This window comes from Mustelus asterias, chromosome 25 (genome assembly GCF_964213995.1).
Source record: "Mustelus asterias chromosome 25, sMusAst1.hap1.1, whole genome shotgun sequence".
Taxonomy (NCBI): Eukaryota; Metazoa; Chordata; class Chondrichthyes; order Carcharhiniformes; family Triakidae; genus Mustelus; species Mustelus asterias.
In genome coordinates, this window is record NC_135825.1 from 55,689,519 (window position 1) to 55,701,680 (window position 12,162).

The following is a 12,162-nucleotide window of genomic DNA, read 5'->3' on the forward strand; positions in this document are numbered from 1 at the left end:
CCTCCTCCCTCCCTCCTCCTCCTCCCCCTCCCTCCCCCCCCTCCCTCCTCCCCCACTCCCTCCCTCCTCCCCCACTCCCTCCCTCCTCCCCCACTCCCCTCTTCCTCCCCCCCTCCCGAATATTGTGAAAAAACAAACTTTTAAACCAAGGTTACACAACCATTCGGATACATATATTTGTTGATGTGACAATTCAAAAAATAATTGGTGTCCGGAGTTTTGCAGATATAAGAACATAAGAAATAGGAGCAGGAGTAGGCCATCTAGCCCCTCGAGCCTGCCCTGCCATTCAATAAGATCATGGCTGATCTGAAGTGGATCAGTTCCACTTACCCGCCTGATCCCTATAACCCCTAATTCCCTTACCGATCAGGAATCCATCTACCCGTGATTTAAACATATTCAACGAGGTAGCCTCCACCACTTCAGTGGGCAGAGAATTCCAGAGATTCACCACCCTCTGAGAGAAGAAGTTCCTCCTCAACTCTGTCCTAAACTGGCCCCCCTTTATTTTGAGGCTGTGCCCTCTAGTTCTAGTTTCCTTTCTAAGTGGAAAGAATCTCTCCACCTCTACCCTATCCAGCCCCTTCATTATCTTATAGGTCTCTATAAGATCCCCCCTCAGCCTTCTAAATTCCAACGAGTACAAACCCAATCTGCTCAGTCTCTGTAAATGTAACTGTAGTGAATAACAGTTTTATAGTTAATTAAAATTTGGAGAGACATTCTCTCTCTCTCTCTCTCTCTATATTATATATCAAAAATTTTGATTTTTAACCATTAAGAAGGGGAGGTGGGTGTTATAAACATTCTGTAGACTGCTAACGGTGGTACCATAGGTTCCATGGTCTTGTTTTACTTTGTCACAGCGCATTGCCAACATCTTGCTGTGGCAACAAGGAATCCAAATACTTTTTGCAAACAATTTGTTCCATGAGTATACAATTGAGTTTAAAGAAGTGGCAAGTTGAAGAATATGAGAAATCACTATTTGTAAAAAAAACGTGAGAGATTGTTTCTGATACTGATTATTAATTGGAGTTTTGTTCACTGGCTTGCGACAAATAATTGTTGACATTAGTTGTGTGTATTTTAAGACCGAATGAAATGAGAAAAGCCAGCTAAAAAGCAGATTATCGCGAGGGAAGGTGGGGCAAAACTTCATTAAGAGAATGCAAATGAAGTTACCTGCCTATTTGACAGTTCATTAATTGCAATAATGTGAATTAGTGAAGTTTGGGGCAGAACAGAATAAAAAGGCTTAAAGTTTCAATTTACTCACTCGAGTAAAAATACTGAATTTTCAAACTGTGTAAAGTGTTTCTATCAGACAGTGAAAATTAAAATCAGAATTTTAATTAGACGGTGAAACTTGGATTTTTGGCTATTTAATTAATTTATTTTTCTTTCTCCATCCCAAACCTCCTGATCACCATGATGTATCATAGTTTGACATAAGGGTAGAATTTTACTCGTCCCGTGGTACTGGCTTTATTTTTTATTTATTAGTGTCACAAGTGGGCTGACGTTCACACTGCAATGAAATTACTGTGAAAATCCCCCTAGCCGCCACACTCCAGCGCCTGTTCGGGTACACTGAAGGAGAATTTATCATGGTAAAGCACCTAACCAACACGTCTTTCAGACTGGGAGGAAACCGGAGCACCCGGAGGAAACCCGTGCAGACTCCGCACCCACAATGACGCAAGCTGGGAATCGAACCCGGGTCTCTGGTGCCGTGAGGCAGCAGTACTAACCACTGCGTCACCCATGCTGCCTTTGGAGTGGGGTGGGGGAGCAGGAGGTGGAAATATGGCAGGAGCATGCTTTGGAGCAGAGCCTCAATGACATCCTTAGCCAGGTACATTTACCAAAGGTGGTTGAGCGATGGATTCAAAATCATGCACAGTGATGGGCAAGCAAGTCTGTGATTTTTGAGGTGGACTTCAGAATGTACTGTGGGTACGTGGGTTCCACAGAGCTTCAGCAGTTTGCCAGCTGAAAAACAGACAAATCAGCAGAGATGAATGGTGGCTAGAGGGAGGCAGCCATTCATAGAAATCATAGAAACCCTACAGTGCAGAAGGAGGCCATTCGGCCCATCGAGTTTGCACCGACCACAATCCCACCCAGGCCCTACCCCCACATATTTACCCGCTAATCCCTCCAACCTACGCATCTCAGGACTCTAAGGGGCAATTTTTAACCTGGCCAATCAACCTAACCCGCACATCTTTGGACTGTGGGAGGAAACCGGAGCACCCGGAGGAAACCCACGCAGACACGAGGAGAATGTGCAAACTCCACACAGACAGTGACCCGAGCCGGGAATCGAACCCGGGACCCTGGAGCTGTGAAGCAGCAGTGCTAACCACTGTGCTGCCGTGCCGCCCCATTGAGTTAAACTATTTTCAAATGGTACGGGTAAGAAATAGGCACGGTGAAATGTTGGTGAGATTGCACTGTGGGAGCCCATATCAGAGGGCACTTACTAGAAACATCTCTCCCAGCTCCAGTTCATCTAATGCAGACAACAATTGGAATTGAGAGATTTTGCGCCTTGAGTAATCTAATTCTCAATAGGTGAGTTTGACTCCTTCATTGAGGAGAAGAGTAGGAGTGAGAGCCAGGCAGATGATGGCGCAAGGGGACACAGACAGGGAAGGCGCATAGACTAGGAGTGAAGGCAGTGTGCAGGAGGCTCTATCCAGCTGAAAGAGTTTGCAGACCATCAACATTCTGGTAGTTGTCATAGATTAGAATCTTAACTGGAGCAGCCATATAAACAATGTGGCTGCAAGAACAAGTAGGAAGCTGGTAATTAACTCGCCCGATTTCCCCAAAGCCTGTCTTCCATATGCAAGGCACAAGTCAGGAATATGGTGGAATACTCTTACTTGCCTAAACGAGTGCGACTCCAACAATATTTGAGAAGCTTCAGGACAAAGCAGCCCGCTTGATCTGCAGCCCATTCATCACTTTAAACATTCACTCCTCCCACCAGTAGCATACCGTGGCAGCAGTGTGTACCATATAAAAGATTCACTGCAGCAACTCGTCAAGCCTCCTCTGGCACCTTTCAAACCTATTGTGTCTAACAGATCAGGACAGCAGACACATGGACATGCCACTACCTGTAAGTTCCCCTCCAAGCCACCCACACACCATCCTGACTTGCAACTCCTAGTCATAGTTTTGCAGCACAGAAAGAGGCCCCCTCAGTCCATTGTGTCTGTGCTGGCCGTCACGTATCTAATCATTTTAATCCCGTTTTCCAGCACTTGGTCCATTGCCTGGTATGCTATGGTGTTTCAAGTGCTCATTTAAACCCTTACAGCACTTAAATGCATCCTAAATGTTGTAAGGGTTCATGCCTCTACCACCCTTTCAGGCAGTAAGTTCCAGATTCCCACCACCTTCAGGGTGAAAAAGGTTTTCCTCAAATCCCCTCTAAATCTCCTGCCCCTTAGCTTAAATCTATTCCCTCGATTATTGACCCGCCTGCTAAGGTGAATGGTTTCTTCCTCGCTATTATTTTGTAAACCTCAATCAAGTCTCCCCTCAGCCTTCTGTTCTCTAAGGAAAACAACCCCAGACTAACCAACCTCTCTTCGTAGCTGAAATGCCCCAGCCCCGGCAACAGCTGGTGAATCTCTTCTGCCCCCTCTCTAGTGCAATCACATCTTTCCTCCAGTGTGGCAACCAGAACTGCACACAGTAGCTGTGGCCTAATGAGCGTGTATTCAGCTCATTGTAACCTCCCTGTTTTTATATTCTATGCCTCAGCTACATAAGGCAAGTATCCCATATGCTGCCTTAAACACCTTAATGCCCGGCTGCTTTCAGGGATCCTTGGACATGCACCTCAAGGTCCCTCTGGTCCTCTGTAATTCCTAGCAACCTATTGTTCATTGTATATTCCCTTGGCTTGTTAGTCCTTCCAAAATGCATCACCTCACTTTTCAGAGTTAAATTCCATTTGCTACTTCTGCCCATCTGACCAGTCTGTCTATATCATCTCGCTATTTACCAGACCGCCAATTTTCGTGTCATCTGCGAATTTCCTGACCATACCTTCCACATTCATGTCTAGGTTGTAATATATACTACAAATAGCAAGGGACCCCAATCTCCTGCTGTTCCATCACTCTTGCTGGGTCAAAAATGTGGAACAGCACTGTGGATGTACCTACTCCAGATGGACTGTGGCAGTTCAAGAAGGCAGCTCACTAACACCTTCACAAGGACAACTAGGGATGGACAACAAATGCTGGATTAGCCAAAGATGCTCACATCTCATGAGAGAATAAAATATGAGGTTCTGTTTCCTGAGATGTCAGAACACCTCTGCATAGACTGGGTCTGTCCATGCACGTGATAGCAGACACGTGTGAGGTGCTGGAGGAGAAGTTGAGGCCACTATGATGTGGTGAAGGTGACCTTGGCACTTAACCTTTAAGCCTTATATTCATTCCAGGGCTTATCTGGAGGCATCTGTAGGATATTCCAGCCAGCGGCCCAGCACTGCATCAAGAAGCTGACAGATGTCATGTACCAGTGGTAGGACAATATGTAAGGTACTGCACCAGTCAGGCCACTAAAGTTGAGACTGCTTGATTCTCTCAAGTTCAAGTTTCATTAACTGCTGCTATGTGACAGTCAAAGCTCCTGCAGAGATGTCGGGAGCTGCCTTGAACAAAGAGTCACACTCACCGACTGTTCATTTAGCCTGCGATCATTGCCCAGGAGGTTTCCATGACTTGCACATCATGAAACTGTCCGAGGTGCCTCAGCTTTTCTACCGGAGTGACTGTGCTTGGATATTAAGGAGCACGCAGTGAAAATATGGCTTCTTACAGCTGTGTGGAACCCCAACACAAAGGCAGAGGACGTATATAATTGCTGCCATGTAACTACAACTGCAGCCTGGAAATGAAGTTTCGATGCCTGGATAGATTTGAGGAAGCCTTCCACTACTCCCTTGCAAGAGTCTCGCATATTGTGGTGATCTGCTGTCCTCTGCACAATCTGGTGCTCCACTGGGAAGAGCATCCCCTCTCTGTTCCCTTCCAGCCTATGGGAGTACCACCAGTGAGGCAACACTGAACATTGGTGCTATGTTTCACCTGATTCCATCCAGCTTCTGTTTTCGGTACCCCTTCCAGTGCCCTCTGTGTGCAGCCTATAGGAAGGCTGCTAAATATGGAGCTTCCTTTGATCTGCTGGAACTTCTTCCCATCTGTTTGGCTGCACAAGCCATGTTGAGCCCTAATATAATCTCTGTTTTGCTGAAATTCAGCCCAAATGTGTCTGAAAGTATTTTAAAGTCCTTTAATCCAATAGCATGCTCAACATGTGAAATAATCGTTTGAATCAGGTTGGTATTGAACTTTTACTAGGGACATAAAATTCAACCATTCCACACTAATCCAATTTGCCAGTTTCTGCTAGATTATCTGTAGCCTGAAGAACACCGAGAAAAGAATCATTTTGCACAATATTTAAGTATTCATAGTGAAATAAAACCTTAACAGTCATGTAATTTAGCAGAAAGTATTCAAGAAGGGATAAAGGGGATCTAAAATGATGTTCAATTTGAATGATCATAAATGATAAAATGGAAATGAGGCCATTGCAAGAGATTTTAAGACTTTGATTCATAAAATGTTGATAAGATATTAGTTTCACTGGAGTGGATTAAATTCTAAGTAAACAGAATGAATATTGTCCCTTTAACAGGAATTGTGAGCAGTGTAATCATATTTATACCGAGACAGAAGCACCTATTGTTTCACCTTGGCAGTTGCTGTAAACTAAACGTGATTATGGGATAAAAGTATAATAATTGCTGTCAGTGCTTGTATAATTGAATGTGTATTACTGATTTCTAAAAGTAATTGCGTTCTAGGTTGCTCTTTTATGCTGCTATAAATGGTTACTGTGCAGAAAGTGGAAATTAAGGTTCTGTCCCATTTAGCATTATGTCTCCAGTCTAATGAATCCTTTGGTGGTTGAAATTGTACCCGACTAGGTCAAATGTGAAGCTCAGTCCTACCTCAGCGTGTTATATGGTTCTTGAACTGAGTCCAATAGCTCAACTCACTCAACAGTTCAAATAGTATTCCTCTTTCCAAATATATTTTCTAAGTTTGAGTGCTCAAAGATTAATGGCGAACTGTGATTTTGTGAAAGTGGCCTGAAATTGACAGATAAGTTGGTGACCTGGAAAATCTTGCTGTGGTTCCACCCGGAGAAAAATTCAAAATTGACATTGTAAAGGCATTCAAGAATAATTTTGCAATTATTGCAACTCCTGTGTTGCAAAAGTATTTTGATGGTCAGTGTTTTCAGTTATAGAATGGCATTATTCCTGCATGGTCACATATTAAAACCTGCCTCATAGGCCATTTTTCTTTTATCTGAGATGGAGTGTGCTGAAATCTGTTTTGATTCCACTGTTATGTAAATGCTGTCTCTTTGTGTACATAAGAACGTAAGAACTAGGAGCAGGAGTCGGCCATCCGGCCCCTCGATCCTACTCCGCCATTCAATAAGATCATGGCTGATCTTTTCGGGGACTCAGCTCCACTTACCTGCCCGCTCACCATAACCCTTAATTCCTTCACTGTTCAAAACTTTATCTATCCTTGCCTTAAAAACATTCAATGAGGTAGCCTCAACTTCTTCACTGGGCAGGGAATTCCACAGATTCACAACCCTTTGTGTGAAGAAGTTCCTCCTCAACTCAGTCCTAAGTTTGCTCCCCCTTATTTTGAGGCCATGCCCCCTAGTTCTAGTTTCACCCGCCAGTGGAAACAACTTCCCTGCTTCTATCTTATCTATTCCCTTCATAATCTTATATGTTTCTATAAGATCTCCTCTCATTCTTCTGAATTCCAATGAGTATAGCCCCAGTCTACTCAGTCTCTCCTCATAAGCCAACCCTCTCAACTCCGGAATCAACCTCGTGAATCTCCTCTGCACCCCCTCCAGTGCCAGTATATCCTTTCTCAAGTAAGGAGACCAAAACTGTACACAGTACTCCAGGTGTGGCCTCACCAGCACCTTTATACAGCTGCAACATAACCTCGCTGTTTTTAAACTCCATCTCTCTAGCAATAAAGGACAAAATTCCATTTGCCGCCTTAATTACCTGCAAACTCCTTGAGATTCCTGCACAAGGACACCCAGGTCTCTCTGCACAGCAGCATGTTGCAATTTTTTACCATTTAAATAATAGTCCATTTTGCTGTTATTCCTACCAAAATGGATGACCTCACATTTACCAACATTGTACTCCATCTGCCAGACCCTCGCCCACTCACTTAGACTATCTATATCACTTTGCAGACTTTCAGCATCCTCTGCACACTTTGCTCTTCCACTCATCTTAGTGTCATCTGCGAATTTTGACACACTCCACTTGGTCCCCAACTCCAATAATATCGGGTAGGATTTACATGGGAAACATTGCATTGCATAAGGTGAGTGTGCCAACTTAAGTCACTTTATCTGGAGTTGAACATGTGTTTTCTAATTTTTAGATGAGAAAAATTGATTCATCTGTAGTTCTGGAGAGCCAGACGTGACAATCCACCCCCCCCCCCCCCCCCAAACAATGTTTTCTTATTTACTGAGCCCAAAAACACCAATGCACCAGATAGTGGAAGTTGGTTTGGTGTACAATAAGGCCCAGATTTATTTACATGCGTGAATGTTTACTATAAAGCTACTGTTATACTGAAGTAGGTGTGAAGCTGAAACAGCACAAACTCAACTTCTACAGGCAGTCTTTTGCCTTTTGAATGAATGTGACTGGATGATTATACACATGAATTACATTATAAGATTAGATTTAATTAAGTTCTGTGACCTTCTGATTCAAGCAAAAATAATAAACCTAAAAGCTTATTTATTCACAATGATATTTTCTGTATTGTATAATGTTATGCTATTATGTACTGTTGGCACTGAAAACATATATTTAGTCCACAGAATAAGTGAATTTAGGCTTCTCGGCTTAGTGGAGTTGTGCAAAACTAAGCTTCCCGAAACCCTTTTTAAATACTTCTGTGTGATTGTTTGTTAGTGAACTTGTTACGGCTCTCAAAAGGTTAAAGCTGAGATCTCATTACAGGCTGAAAGTGTTTATAGTTTATCTTATGCAGCCATGTAAATAGACTCTGCAGTGCCTTTGCCAAATCACATGTCACATGAAGCAACAAGTGCTTCAGCAAGTCTTTTTGGTTCGATTAATAAATATGCCTTTCTAAGTTTTTAGTGAATTTGAATCTTGTTCTTTCAACTGGAAGTGTGTGAGAGAGATAATTGCAAGAGTGAAAAATAAAATGTGTATAAAAGAAAGTTCAAAACTAAAATATCATTCTCTGAATTCAACTGAGTTCTCAGGTACAGTCTCGGCCAATGTAGAGTTAGTTGATCTTCGCCCTAAAACAAGAACTTACGATACAGCAGTTTTAGAGTGATTAAAAAGTCCCATGGCACTTTGCAGGAGCACTATAAAAGGAGCGTTTTAAAGGAGGAAATTGAGTTAGAGAGGTGCAGGGCAGAATTCTAGAGCTATGGGCCTAGGCAATTGATGGCACGGCCACTAGTGATAGTGTGATTCAAATCAGGGATGATCAAGTGGCCAAAATGATATAAGTGTAGCTATATGAACATACAAACTGAGGACAGAAATAGGCCACTTGACTCTTTGAGCCTGCTCTGCAATTCAGTAAGATCTCATTGTAACCGTAACTCTACATTCCTGTCTACTCCAGATAACCTTTCACCCACTTGCTCAGCATGAACCTATCTACCTTCGCCTTAAAAATATTCAAAGACACTGCTTCCATCAACTTTTGAGACAGAGAGTTCCAAAGACACTCGCTCTTCTGAGGAAAATATTTCTCCTCAGCTCCGTCCAAATTGACTGTTTAGTTTTAAACAGTGGTCCCTAGAACTACATTCTACATCCTCTCCACATCGACCCTGTCAAGACCCATTGGATCTTGTGTATTTCAATCGAATCACTTCTTACTTTGCTAACCTCCAGCAGAGGGTTGTGGAACTGGAGGAGGTTACAGAGATAGGGAAGTGAGAGACCTCAGAAGGATTTGAAAACAAGGATGAGAATTATAAAATCAAGATATTACTTGACCGGGGGCCAGTGTAGCAATCACGGGTGAGAGGGGAATGCTGGCGGTACTTTTCCTGTGTTTTGAGGTGTCGGCTTTAGTTAGGCAAGTCTCCAGAGCATATAGGAAGACACTGGATCACTACTGCCCAGTAATCTGTGACCTTGGTCACGTATTTTAGACCCTGGTCCTCAAATGCTCTTTCCTCAGTTGGTCGAAGGCTGAACTGACATATTAGAGCTGATGATGAATTTGTCATCGATATCTGTCTTCGTTGAGAAGAGAGTCCAAATATGGAAAATGAGCCACATTTTCAAGGATCTTGCCATTGTTAACTAGGCCAAGTGTGCCGTGGGAGCTAATTCGAAGAGGATCGTAATTTTCGTACAGCAGGTATCTCAACGCACTGGCGAGGTGCCATCTTTGCAAGACCCTCCAAATTCAGTGGCAAGAAAGATGATCTGATAGCACCATCTTCTCGCAAGCCAGCATACCCAGCATTGAAGCGCTAATCACTGAAAGCTAGCTCTAGTGGGCGGAACATCACCTGAGGCGAGACTCCAAAAGAAATGATTCTATTTGCAATTTGGTCATGATGAGAGACTCTCGGGAGGACAGTGGAAACACATCAGGGATGTCCTGAAAGCATGCGTGAAGATATTAAACACCGCCATTGTCTCATAGTCCTTGGCTTGCGATTGAGCATAATGGAGAAGGTTCATTCGTATAGGATTTAATTTTGCTCCAGCTACCATGCAGGCTAGTCCTCTCTTATCTTCTCATATCCTACCGTTTTCACAAGAACTATTTTCAGACCTTTCCACTCCACGTTTCAGTTACTGGGACTATCGAAATTCATGACCTGATCCTCAGTTTGTCAAACTGGATTAATCAATAAGCACACTATCTAGCCCATTGCTTATTTACTTCTATCCGATTACCTTTTAAGTCTACGATAGAGATAAATACTGCTGAAGAGCAAAAGAGTTTCCGGCTGATCGCCTTTCGTCAGAACTGAGTCCATTGACTTGATTTTGCAGCCAGTGGTAAAGCAGCAGTGTTGGCCCCTCAGTGTGCTGAAAACTACTCGCCTAGCCCAATAGCTGCAGCAAGATTTTTAACTTCTGACTGCAACACGGCTTGTCATCAGGAGGAACAGCGAGTCCCTACACCTAAGCACGTAAGAACATAAGAACTAGGAGCAGGAGTAGGCCACCTGGCCCCTCAAGCCTGCTCTGCCATTCAATAAGATCATGGCTGATCTTTTCGTGGACTCGGCTCCACTTACCCGCCCGCTCACCATAACCCTTAATTCCTTTTCTGTTCAAAAATTTATCTATCCTTGCCTTAAAAACATTCAACTGCTTCACTGGGCAGGGAGTTCCACAGGTTCACAATCCTTTGTGTGAAGAAGTTCCTCCTCAACTCAGTCGTAAATCTGCTCCCCCTTATTTTGAGGCCATGCCCCCTAGTTCTAGTTTCACCCGCCAGTGGAAACAATTTCTCTGCTTCTATCTTATCTATTCCCTTCATAATGTTATATGTTTCTATAAGATCTCCCCTCATTCTTCTGAATTCCAATGAGTATAGCCCCAGTCTACTCAGTCTCTCCTCATAAGCCAACCCTCTAGGGACTTTCTAGGTGATGGCATGCACCCAGTCCCTGACAGTGACCTTAATGGATTATGCCATCAGTTCATGACTATCTTCAAATGAGAGGCAAGTGAGTATTTTATAATAGTTTTTTAAAACTCTTCTAGACACTGAAATTCTATAGATTGTACTAGATAGGTCAGCCCCACCTTGTGTGCCAAAATTCATGTTTAGGCCTATATTCAATTTATAAGTTAATCAGCCTCCCTCCTGTTCTGCAAAGAAATGCTATACTCGTTAGGAGTTGGCCTCAATTTTTCACCTAAGAAATGCATGTTTTATTTGCCTTGTAAGTCGATGCATGTGATCAAGCAGGCACTATGGGCAGCAACGTCAAGAAGATGCGCAGGAGCTTAAGACAAGCTCACAAAGTGGACCAATAGGTTCTCTGGCAAAAAGGGTAAAATACACGAAGCTGGTTTTGAACTAAAAGTTGTAATGTTTGCTAACTTGTCTAACTGTGCTGCAGTGAGGGAATTCAGTGTTAGTGAGAAACTGGTGTAAGAGTGGAAGGAGGAGGAATTTACCCTGAAGATATCCAAGATCAAATGCACCATGAGAACAATGACCAGCCAGTGGCCTGGTCTTGAGAAACATGTGTTGAAATGGGTCCTCAAGAATTGTCAGAATGGTTACACCCAGCACTTAGCTGGGCCAAATCAAACCCTGAACCCAGCAAAGGTTTTGGAACAACTGCTAGTTGGTGTAGCCACTTTTTTGAATGAAAATATATCGTCTTGTTGCAGAAGACTAAGATCACTTGGAAACTACCAAAGACCTCTGCCAAAATGACCAGCTTCCAGCGATCTTCTTCACACAGCAGCAAGAACATGGTTATCATTAAGTCGCATCAGTAAAATGGATTAAATTAATTTCAACAGTCCCAGTAACTGAAACGTGGAGTGGAAAGGTCTGAAAATAGTTCTTGTGAAAACGGTACGATATGAGAAAACAAGATGGGACTAGGCTACATGGCAGCTGGAGCAAAATTAAAGCCTATACTAATTTTCAGACATAAAACCATAATGAGGACGGGTTTTTATTATGCGTCTCCATGACAGCAGTTGAATGGAATGAAGTTGACGATTAATATGTGAAATAGCTGTGCTGGTGGCCTATGCAAAGGACGCAACTATTAGTATGGGGCATATTCAGATACCACATAACTGCTGCGATCAAGAAGCGTCTGTGAAGGAATAACACCCACGTTGCAGTTTTTATACCTCTAGCATTCAAGTATCATGTTTGCGCTGCTGAGTGCATGCAATAGGTGCATGGTTTATGGAGAAAAAGCTTTCACAGAGAGTGGAAATATGCATGATACCCTGCTTAATGTTTTCTCTGATTTTATAATCAGATCATGGGATAT

At 43.1% G+C, this 12,162-nt stretch overlaps 1 protein-coding gene across 4 annotated transcripts in view; it reads left to right on the forward strand.

Annotated features, from left to right (window-relative positions):
- LOC144479194 (peroxisome proliferator-activated receptor delta-like) overlaps positions 1 to 12,162 on the forward strand; it is an 86,022-nt gene that overhangs the window by 5,327 nt on the left and 68,533 nt on the right. The window contains exon 1 of one of the 4 annotated variants that reach the window (XM_078197834.1): positions 605 to 669. The exons of the other annotated variants lie outside the window; for them this stretch is intronic. The gene's annotated coding sequence lies outside the window, so the exon portion shown is untranslated. Of the gene's footprint in view, positions 1 to 604; positions 670 to 12,162 lie in introns of those variants that run through there. 4 annotated transcript variants of the gene reach the window in all.